Source organism: Mytilus trossulus, chromosome 8 (genome assembly GCF_036588685.1).
Source record: "Mytilus trossulus isolate FHL-02 chromosome 8, PNRI_Mtr1.1.1.hap1, whole genome shotgun sequence".
Classification (NCBI taxonomy): Eukaryota; Metazoa; Mollusca; class Bivalvia; order Mytilida; family Mytilidae; genus Mytilus; species Mytilus trossulus.
The window spans coordinates 31,217,164-31,230,214 of record NC_086380.1 but is presented as its reverse complement, the minus strand read 5'-3'; positions in this window follow the sequence as shown (position 1 = coordinate 31,230,214).

Genomic DNA, 13,051 nt, shown 5'->3' with positions numbered 1-13,051 from the left:
ATAAAGACTGTAGGTAATTTGTGGCGGGAATTATAAATTCAGGGCAGGTTAACGGTCGATTATTTTGTGTTTTAATATTTAACAGTGATATAAGAATAAGAATAAGAATACTTTATTAATCCAATTATGGACCATTGCGGGTTTTAAATTTCATACAATGATTAAAATGATTTGTCATAACAATGAAATAATAAAATGAAATACATGATATATATATGTTTATAGAATCCGAGATCGACGTCCGTTCCTCAAATCGACGTCCGTTTCACAAATCGACGTCCAAATTTGACGTCACATTCTTAAATCGACGTCCAATATTTTGATACTCTAATCGTAACGTCCAATGATGTGACGGCATTACTTTCCAAAACTACACCCAATTGATTGTTGTCGTCAAGTTAAATCAATGTCCAATATCGATCAATATCACTGAATAAATAATAAATTATTGGTCACATATATGATCATATATATAAAAGGCTTTTAGTTTATTCGTTTGAATTGTTTTACACTGTCATTTCGGGGCCTTTTATAGCTGACTATGCGGTATAGGATTTGTGCATTGTTGAAGGCCATAATTATGTTGACCTATAGTCAGTGTGGAGAGTTGTCCGTCATTGGCAATCATACCACATATTTGTATTATATCAATTGTTCACACTTATACATGTACATAATTTCTTTTTCAATCCGAAATAGGTATCTCATGCATGCATATTAAAGTTTTTCTTGATATAAAGTTAATCCAATTGATCCGCATCAAGGAGCGAGTGTCATTCCTGACCCCATTCCTATTCATAATAACAAGATTTGTATAGTTAGATCTAACTATACAAATCCTTGATAATAATAAAAAAAAAACATGCATGTACATGTAAAGAGGGGGGGCAAGGGGTTTAACTGTTATGCTGTTATGAGGCATTTTAATTCTTTGTTATCTGTTATTCTGAAAATATATTTACTGTTAGCTGTTATTATCTTATTCTTTGTTAGCTGTTATAGGACTTTTATCTATTTTGTTATCTGTTATTGTGAGAACCTATTAGCTGTTACCTGTTATTGAAAATTCGAATGTTAGCATCATTTGAAAGCCAATCTTCCGTAGAAATTGAAGATAATTGAAAATTGTTATTTGAATGGATAATAGTCTCATTGGCAAGCTTACCACATCTTCTTACAATGTATATCATTGATGTCTTTCTACTAGTAGTATTGGGTGACCCTGTATGTGCAGAAGAATATCAGTAACATACATCACATAAACATATTAAAATCAATTGGACCAAGGACCATTCCAGTATATATTGTTATAATCCTTTGTAATAAATTCCGTTGTCTGTGAACATGTAGCATTTTGTACAAATTATAATTCACTCATTACTTGTACAATAACTTATAGTATGGATTTTGTTATAAAAAAGCATTGGTACACCCAATAGATATTTTTTATTCAATGACCACATAATAATCTTTATGTTGTACTATTACACCACTGTCCCTGATTAGGGGAGGATGAGACACCAACTAGCATGATTAAGTTGACGCAGGCACACTCTGTATGTGACTATTTCCAAGTCAGGAGGGAGCCTGGATTCAGTGGTTGTAGTTTGTTACTGTGTTACTAAATTTCCCGTTCACTATTTTGTGGATAAATTAGGCAGTTAGTTTACTCCTTTGAATTGTTTTACATTCCTATAAGTGGTAAGGGCTGAATTATGGCTTTGGAAACTATACAACATCTTTTTCTTTTAGCATTTATATTATCAGTGCTATTCCCTAGCTCTCTTTTCACTCACCATATTTTAAAAAGCTTTTTAACTGCTTCACATGGCGAAAATTGAAGCTCAGAAACCATTGATACAAATAAAGATGTGCCTTCAGTTTAATTTTTCTACAAATACCCTATTTAAAATCCTACAGCTTCTCTAATGCTGTACCCAAATTTTCCATATTCTATAATTTCACGTAAGATGCATGATTGGTGTTTCAATAGGACCAATCTCTATTATACTATCAGAATATTGAAAACAACACGTTATTAATTTCATGCGTCCGAAGCGCTTTTCTGGATTTACCTTCATCAGGAACACTCAATGCCAAACATTTGAAATCTGAAGATGTATAAGTACTGAAACCGTTGAAGTGCTGTATGTCAAAAATACCTAAAATAAATAGCCAAATTCATCTAAAGCCAACTTTGCCTGAGGGAGTTGAAACCTTAGTTTCTTAATAATTTATAAATTGATAAACGGACAAATTTTAGTAAAGTTTGTTAAATCATGTCAGTACCGAAATACTGACTACTGAGCTGATGATACCCTCGGGGACTGATAGTCCACCAGCATTGTCACTTGAGTCAATTTCTATTATCAGAATAACCATAACTGGCATGCGTGTGTCAGTTACTTGTCCTGTCTTATCTGATCTGGGTATTTTTGTATTTTATAAGTTAGTTTCATCATGAGGTCATTAAATAAAAAAAAATATATAGTGCATCAATGTTTTTTGTATTACTTGTAAAGTATAAATATTGCTTTTCAGAAATAAAAAATATAAAAATATAATCGTGATAATAAAGTGTCACTGGCTGCACTACTTTCAAAAATTAATTAAAAAAACCTAAATCATTAAAAATTGATCCCTCAAATGCCCTAGATTAAAAATATCCCTATTTCAAAAACAGAAACTAGTGATTTCGTTCAGAAAAAATCAACATCCATACTAAAACTTATTGTACAAGTTACAGAAAAAAACTCAACCAAGGCAGAACTGCCTCAATGACCGAAACGTCTTGTTTACACAAATTACAATTTTCTAGGTCCATACCACAAGTTACATGCTAAGATCTACGAGTCATGTACTGTAGTCCGAGATTACTCTGACGTCCGACTGCTGTTTTGTCAGAGTAATCTCGGACTAATCTACTGGATTGGTCGTGGACAGATTTATTTTCATATTTCATTTACTGTTATCTGTTATTGTCCCTTTTCAATTCTTTGTTATCTGTTTTTCACCAAATCAATTCATTGTTTTGCTGTTACTTATTGGGACCCCCCTTGCCCCCCCCCCCTCATTATTGTGTGAAAAAACGTCCCCTGCGTTTACAGGTGTGTCCATTTATGAAAATGATTCATATTTATTGCAATCTTTATTTTGTAGCACTGATTTTGACACTGTTGTCAAAGATAACAATTACATGAATTACAATGTTGTTGATGAAACTAATAATGTACTTTTAGCTTCATGGTATTTGTTATGGAACGCCGTAACTGCCTTATGGTACTTCATTGTTTATCATGATGAGCTTTTTCTTTATTATTATGAGCTTTTTCTTTATTATGATGAGCTTTTTCTTTATTATGATGAGTTTTTTCTTTATTATGATGTGCTTTTTCTCTATTATGATGAGCTTTTTCTTTATTATGATGAGCCTTTTCTCTATTATGATGAGCTTTTTCTTTATGATGATGAGCTTTTTCTTTATGATGCTTTTTCTTTATGATGATGAGCTTTTTCTTTATGATGATGAGCTTTTTCTTTATAATGATGAGCTTTTTCTCTATTATGATGAGCTTTTTCTTTATTATTATGAGCTTTTTCTTTATCATGATGAGCTTTTTCTCTATTATGATGAGGTTTTTCTTTATGATAGTTTTTCTCTATTATGATGAGCTGTTATAAGGGAATCATGGGAAATTAAGAGAATCATGGTAAATAAAGAGATTTAAGATCAAACTCAAAGAAAAATGACAGAATCAGAAACGTTAAAAGTTCTTCGGAATGTTGGCTTGCTCTGTGTGCGAGAAATGTTTGATATAAAGAAAAAAATAACACCAAATATTGTCAGCATGCTTTCAAACATGAACTGGAATATCTAGGAGTTACCAATCTAGCGCATTTGATGACACTGCTTCTTACTTTTGTCACCTCCAGCTTTGCTTCTTACGACTACAAATACTTTTAAAAATCTTTCCTTAATTCTTCCATATATAGATATAAAGATTAGGTTTTAAAGTAAGATGTATCTTAAAACTTATTTTAAATGGGATATATGTAGCACATACTTTTTATTTTACAGAAATGTTGTTTATCGCACGGAAATTTTCAAACGTTCCTGGTAAACTTATAAATCATTAAGATAAACTCATTCTAAAAGGTTACCAATTCAGCGCTGTAATTAGATCTTTGAATATTGTTTTATTGATATTGATATTGATTTTGTTATCAGTCAAATCTATAGCAAACTAAATACTAGATTCATGAGGGTGGTAAAGGGTTATTTTCTTTTATATACATATACACATTCATCCATCTGCAATATGTCGAATCCTGTATCTTAGCAAAGCACAAGGTCAGGTTTTTCTCTGACTTCTTATTGACGTCTTTGCATTAAATCCATTGGATGTTTGATGTGTACGGATTGATAATTTAGTCTTAAATGCATGACTTTATTTATTCGGTTTTTTTTTGTCTTTTTGTTGTTAGGATGTACAAGTATCCAACCACGTTCACTTGTATTTGTACTATTTGTATTTTTATCCATCTGATGAGTTCAGCCTTTTCACCTTTTCAACTGCTTTTTTTTTATAGTTCGTTTTTATGTTGTACCCGTGAGTGTTCCAGATTAGGGGAGGGTTGGGATCCCGCTAACATATTTAACAGCGCCACATTCTGTATGTATGTGTCTGTCCCAAATCAGGAGCCAGTATAGTTCAGTTGTTGTCGTTTGTTTATGTGTTACATATCTGGGTTTGTTTTGTTTTTTTCATTTTTTGTACATAAATTAGGCCGTTAGTTTTCTCGTCTGAATTGTTTTACATTGTCATTTCGGTGCCTTTTATAGCGGACTATGTGGTATTGGATTTGCTTATTGTTGAAGACCGTAAGGTGACCTATACTTGTTAATTTTATATATCATTTGGTCTCTTGTGGAGAGTTGTCAAATTGGCAATCATACAACATTTTCTTTTTATATAGGTGTATACCGGATGAGTTATGTGATGAATATAACAAAGACAAGACTAAATCGTAAATCGGGGGGGGGGGGGGGGGGGGGGGGGTGGAGGGGGGTAGGCCAAGAAATAGATAATGATCATTTATAACATTGTTGTTATACACCAAAAAATACTGAAATAGTGTTTGTGCAGAAAGGATTTCGACACAATTCACAAAATCATCAATGCCAAAGTTGGTACCTGTCCTATTGAAATCTGCTTTCATTATTCGTTGGTTATTAATTGCAATGTTCATGGGCTCAACAATTGGCCTTTCGTCGTCCTTAAGATTAGCCGCATCAATGTTTCCCTCTTATCCATAATAAACTAAATCTCGTTCACTGAGTTGTGTACCAACAGGATTCTGTATTTGACAGGCGATACAAATATTGACAGGTGTTGCTTTTGTAGTTCTCAGTCTATGGCTTGCCCAGGCTTGAGTTCAAATATCAAGTCTTCTGTTAATTTCTCCCTGTAAATGTAGTGCAGGGCTATCAGATGCAGTTCATTTAGTGGATCAGGAATTCCCTGGTCTCCTTAAGGATAGAATAAGTTGTAGAAATAGCACAAAACACCCTCGTTAACGTCCCTCTACAATCTCTCTATTCTCTGACTGTATGTGCTTGGGTCTGTAATCATACTGCCGTCACCATGTTTTGCAAATATAAAATCCGGTACAGATATATTTTGTAGTCCCTTATCTGACAAGAGGCGGATTTAGAGGGGGACCCGCCCCCTTTTTCTTAGAAACATTTGGTTGATTATATAGGTAAGCACTGAAGCATGACCGGAGCTGACCCCCTCTTAGGCAGTCAGTGGGACCCACTTTAATATGTAATTTTCTGGATTCACCACTGCTGACAGAACCTATACACAAATCCATTGTTTTACAGTCTCTCATAATTCTTAACAGAATGGTACTTGTATTTTATATTTGTATTGTTTGTTTTATATTGTGTATATATACTCTGTATGTACTGTATATTTATGTAGTGCAAGTAGTGAGACTTTAATAAAATATTGAATCTGAATCTGAATCTACTCCAGAGAGGAAGCTACTCAGTACGGTGGCGGAAGTGTTGTCACAACAATGTAGAAATATAATAAGCCTACTGAACCCATCAACTCCACCCAGTTTAATGAATCTCCATCTTACTAATTAATGATTAGTGTCTATGTGTCATAAGTGATTCGGTGCCGTAAAGTTGTATACACGTCTGTGCATATTTCATTTACTGTTATCTGTTATTGTCCCTTTTCAATTCTTTGTTATCTGTTTTTCACCAAATCAATTCATTGTTTTGCTGTTATTGGCCCCCCCCCCCCCCCCTTGCCCCCCCTGTAAATGTAGGCAATTAGTAATGCAACCCAACGACAAGGAAAACCAAACGACATCTAGGAGCTTTGTTCAGTCTTCATCAATAGACAAGATAAAGAAGCACAGCCAAGTGTTTTGAGAGTATAATAATTAATTCGGGTTTTGATTTTAACAAATTTCTGTGTTTTACACCAGGAGTGAAACGTAAACGCAAGATAATTGGCATATATGTTTACGTATGTTATGCTTTTACACACCACTGTTCTAGGTTAAGTGCTCACACACACGTGTAACCCTCAAAACACGGCATTTAATGAGCAGCCATACAGTGGCGGATCCAGCTATTTAGAAATGAAGGAGGGGTCCAACTATATGTCCCTATTCAAATGCATTGATCGTCCAAAATAAACCAGGGGTTCCAACCCCCGGAACCCTTCCCATGGATCCGCCACTGCCATATTTAGTAAATCATTAAACAGACCAGAGAGAAAAAAAATTGACGATTATATAAAGATTTGTTAAGCAACACTTCTACGGGTGCCACACGTAGAGCAGGATCAGCTTAACCTTTAGGGCTGTTTATTCTTATATGTTGTATCATGGACTGTCATGTGTATTATTGTTTGTCTGTTTGTCCTTTTAGGCTCACCTGGCCCGAAAAGCCAAGTGAGCTTTTCCCATCACTTTGCGTCCGGCGTCGTCCATCGTCATTAATTTTTACAACAATCTTCTCCTCTGAAACTGCTGGGCCAAATTAAACCAAACTTGGCCACACTCATCATTGTGGTATCTAGTTTAATATATGTGTCCGGTGACCAGGCCAATTAACCAAGATAGCTGCCATTGCTAAAAATACATGTAAAACATATATATAGGGGTAAAATGCAGTTTTTGGCTAATAACTAAACAACCAAAGCATTTAGAGCAAATCTGATATGGTAAAATTGTTTATTGTCAAGATCTATCTGCCCTGAAATTTTCAGATGAATTGGACAACCCGCTTTTGGGTTGCTGTCCCTAAATTGGTAATTTTAAGGAAATTTTACTGTTTTTGGTTATTGTCTTGAATATTATTATAGATAGAGATAAACTGCAAACAGCAATAATGTTCAACAAAGTAAGATGTACAAATAAGTCAACATGACCAAAATGAAAATGTTCAGTTGACTCCTTTAGCAGTTATTGCCCTTTATAGTCAATTTTTAACCATTTTTTGTAAATCTTAGTAATCTTTTACAAAAAGCTTCTCCTCTGAAACTACTGGGCCAAATTCATCCAAACTTGGCAACAATCATCTTTGAGGTAATTAGTTAAAAAAAATGTGTCCGGTGACCCGGCCAACCAACCAAGATGGCTGTCACGGCTAAAAAAAGAACATAGCGGTAAAATACAGTTTTTGGCTTATAACTCAAAAGCCAAAGCATTTAGAGCAAATCTGACAGGGTAATATTGTTTATCAGGTCAAGATCTATCTGCCCAGAAATTTTCAGATGAATTAGACAACCCTTTGTTGGGTTGCTGCCACGGAGTTGGTAATTTTAAGGAAATTTTGCTATTTTTGGTTATCATCTTGAATATTATTATAGATAAAGATAAACTGTAAACAGCAATATTGTTCAGCAAAAAAGATGTATAAATAAGTCAACATGACCGAAATGGTGAATTGACCCCCTAAGGAGTTATTGTCCTTTATAGTCAATTTTTAACAATTTTCATAAAATTTGTAAATTTTTACTAATATTTTCCACTGAAACTACTGGGCCAAGTACAATTATAGATAGAGATAATTGTAAGCAGCAAAAATGTTCAGTAAAGTAAAATGTACAAACACATCACCATCACACAAACACAATGTTGTCATGAATCCATCTGTTTCCTTTGTTTAAAATTCACATAGACCAATGTGAGCCTCTAGTTATATGTAGCCATGACATTGTCAGTTTATTTTCAATTTATCAGTTTGACTGTCCCTCTGGTATCGTTCGTCCAACTTTTTTACGATAACGATATATATAAATATATATTTGCGTAAAAAACTATAAAATCGTGCACAGAGGACTAAGTTTATGATATAGTCATGCATTGGTTCAAGAATTGGATAAACATTATTTTTAACCAGTCACCCGTTTTATGCGACTTTAATACAAAATTATAACTGCATGAATGGTAAATTTTTACTTGTATGTTACATCAGCTCTTTCAAAATATTTTGGCCTCCCGAAACACTGACGTGACACAATAATACTTAATGGCTATTTAGTGTTAATTGTTAAACTGTTTATTTAGTGTTATTACTAAGGATGGACAAGATCATTTGATTTATCTGATAAGTTATTTAGTCACTCAGTATGATTGCCATTTCGAGAGGTGGGACATTGAAATAAGGTCTCATCTGGTCATTGATTCACGTTTTGTTTAATCATATCAGTTGTCAATCATATTGATACTGAATCACTACACTTACCTAGTTGAAATTCAGAAAAATAGACTGGAAATAAAAAAAAAAACTTATTGACATATACATGTATTTGTACATACTTGAATGACGGCTCCAAAGATATAACCAATATATGGAGCAATCATTTTAAATCTTATAAAAAATAAGAGTGCACACGCTGAAATGTCTCGCCTTCATTACTTATCATTGATATTATGTTGATAGACATAAATATAAAGCTTTATTACAACTGCACATAAACTCAACATTAACCAAGAAAACGAAACATTGATCAATGAACCATATAAATGAGGTCAAGATCTGATGAACCATGCCAGACAGACATGTACAGCTAACAATTCTTCAATACAACAAATATAGTTGACTTATTGCGTATAAATTAAGAAAAACAGACCAAAACACAAAAACTTAACACTTAGCAATGGACCGTGAAAGTGAGGTCAAGGTCAAATAAAACCTGCCTAACAGACATATAGATCATAAAATATTTCCATACACCAAATATAGTTTACCTAATGCATAAAGTATTAGAATAATAGACCAAAACTCAAAAACTTAACTTTGACCACTGAACCAAGAAAATGAGGTCAAGGTCAGATGACACCCGCCCGCTAGACATATACACCTTACAATCATTTCATTTCAATTCATTCTACGCTAGTACTATCCTGAACTTACTTTACAAATACTGAAAACCTCTTTTTCGATAAAAGGGTTGCGTTATTTTTTATTTGTAATATTTATTGACCAATTTATCATTTTGTATACTACATTTTGTTGCTCTTGTTGCACACACTATGTGCCTGAGTGTATTAATAAACTTGTCTTGTCTTGTCTTCATACACCAAATATAGTAGACCTATTGCATATAGTATAAGAAAAACAGATCAAAACACAAAAACTTAACTATAACCACTGAACCATGAAAATGAGGTTAAGGTCAGATGACACCTGCCAGTTGGACATGTACACCTTACAGTCCTTCCATACACTGAATATACTAGACCTATTGCTTATAGAATCTGAGATATGGACTTGACCACCAAAACTTAACCTTGTTCACTGATCCATGAAATGAGTTCGAGGTCAAGTGAAAACTGTCTGACGGGCATGAGAACCTTGCAAGGTATGCACATACCAAATATAGTTATCCAATTACTTATAATAAGAGAGAATTTAACATTACAAAAAATCTTAAGTTTTTTTTCAAGTAGTCACTGAACCATGATAGTGAGGTCAAGGACATTGGACATGTGACTGAAGGAAAGTTCGTAACATGAGGCATCTATATACAAAGTATGAAGCATCCAGGTCTTCTACCTTCTAAAATATAAAGCTTTTAAGAAGTGACCTAACGCTGCCGCTGCCGACGCCGGATCACTATCCCTATGTCGAGCCTTCTGCAACAAAAGTTGCAGGCTTTTGATTTTATGTTGATAGTCCTTTGTATTTACTTCAATGATCACAAACACAAGTTTAATATGACCCAAGAGAATGAGGTCATTGTCAGATATTAAACCAACCAGAAAATCATGTACTCCTTACAATCATTCCATACATAAAAAAACAGTTTAACTTTTGCTTATAGTTTGTTAGAAACGGACTCAACCCTGAAAACTGAACAATGAACAATGCTTTAAGTTCAAGAAAAACAGACCAAAACACCAGAACTTCATACTGAGAAATGTACAGTGAAAATGAGGCCATGGCCAAATAAAATCTTCCAGCTGATGACTGACATGTACACCATAAAATATTCCCGTACACCAAAAATAGTTGACCTATTGCATATTGTATAAAAAATAAAGACTAAATCACAAAAGTTTCACTTTACAACTGAACCATAAAAGGTAAAGGTCAGATGACACCTACCAGTTAGACATATACACCTTTACAATCATTCCAAACACCTTATATAGTAGACCTATTGCTGATAGTGTCTGAGAAATGAATTTTACCACGAAAACTTAACCTTGTTCACTGATCCATAAAATAAGGCCGAGGTCATATGAAAACTGTCTGACAGGTACAAGGAACAGTAAGGTACCCACATGCCAAATATATATATCATATTAATTCTAATAAGAAAGAAATTAAACAACAGCAAAGGTCAAACCCTGAACAGTTTTGGGCAAGTATGGATACAACATTCAAGCTTGATACAGCTCTGAATTTGGGTTGTGATTAGGTTTCGGACACAGAATGTGATCTAATGAACTTAAAAAAATATAAATTTACCTTTAATGGTCCAATATCCAAAATCTAAATACATGGCCATAGATTGATTCAGCATATATCAAAGAATCCCAAGAATTCAATTTCTGATGAAATCAACCAAAGTTTAATTTTGGACCCTTTTGACCTCAAAGTGGACCAATTTGTTAACAGGGACCAACCAGATGCTCCGCAGGGTGCAGCTTTATACGACCGCAGAGGTTGAACCCTGAACGGTTGGGGCAAGTATGGACACAATATTCAAGCTGGATTTAGCTCTAAATTTGAATTGTGATTAAATAGTTGACACAGCATAGGTTTCTGACACAGAATGAATGTGGTCTAATGAACTTAAACAAATTTTTGCCTTTGAGCAATTCACTATGCTGTTGAATATTAATCCTCTCAAAAAAATGTTTGAAGAAATTTTCTTTTTATTTATGAAATCTGAAATGAAAAAAATTGACCCCCCCCCCAATTTTTTTTTCACATCCCCCTTTCCCTTATTTCAAAACTGATCTCAATTCAAATTTCTAATGAAGTTTGCAACAATAACTACTCATTTAAATACATCATAAAATATTAAAATGTAAAAAAAAAGTGCTTGTTATCACTGACAATGACTGAATGGTAAAGATTATTTTAATCTATCAGTTAGTAATAAAAGTGAATATACATTGTAAAACAATGATTTAAGTTGATTCAACTACTATTCTGGACAAAGAAAGATAACTCCAATTGAAATCCAATTGGAATTTCTTGCTATTGCACAATATTATGCAATTAGATATTTCTTGCTATTGTGCAATACTGTGCAATTGAAGATGTCTTGCTATTGTACAATACTGTGCAATTGAAGATTTCTTGCTATTGCTGAATTTATAACTGTGCAATTGAAAATTTCTTGCTATTGCACAATACTTAATATAATAATTTTGGATCCTGATTTGGACCAACTTGAAAACTGGGCCCATAATCAAAAATCTAAGTACATGTTTAGATTCAGCATATCAAAGAGGCCCAAGAATTCAATTTTTGTTAAAATCAAACTTAGTTTAATTTTGGACCCTTTGGACTTTAATGTAGACCAATTTTAAAACAGGACCAAAAAATAAGAATCTACATACACAGTTAGATTTGGCATATTAAAGAACCCCAAATTATTCAATTTTTGATGACATCAAACAAAGTTTAATTTTGGACCCCGATTTGGGCCAACTTGAAAACTGGGCCAATAATAAAAAATCTAAGTACATTTTTAGATTCAGCATATCAAAGAACCCCAAGCCCCCAAATAATTCAGAAATTAATGCGAGGATTTTATTATTGCGAAAAATGCGACAGCGTTGTAAACGCAATAATTTAAACTCGCATTTTGAAATATTTTACATGAATCAAACAGGATTTTTCTCAAAATCGTAAAAGTTACAATCACATTTTAAGTCTAATATGACAAAATCGCAATAATAAATGCACACAATAATATCTGAATTTACGTACGGTAAGATTCTGAAAATACAGAGAACATGTTCGAAGGAAGATAAAATAATATAAACAGAAATGAATGAGTCCCATCCAGCCCCTCATACATGTATTCTGTGTCAGAAACAATCGACCCAATGGCACCCTTCACAAATGTGCTGGAAAAAACATTAAACCAAGAACTTTTTAATGGCTTTGTATATTGACTGTAGAACTTTGAACCAACTTGAACCTGTAATTCAGTGGTTGTCATTTGTTTATGTGTTACATGTTTGTTTTTCGTTCATTTTTTTACATAAATAAGGCCGTTAGTTTTCTTGCTTGAATTGTTTTACATTGTTTTATCGGGGCCTTTTATAGCTTACTATATGTGGTATGGACTTTGCTCATTGTTGAAGGCCGTACGGAGACCTATAATTGTTAATGTTTGTGTCATTTTGGTCTTTTGTGGATAGTTGTCTCATTGGCAATCATACCACATCTTCTTTTTTATATTTGAGAATGGAGAAATGATATCCATTGACAGATAAAAGATAAAAGAAGGCTTTTCATTTTATATTTTATTTTATTTCATTTCCTCATGTT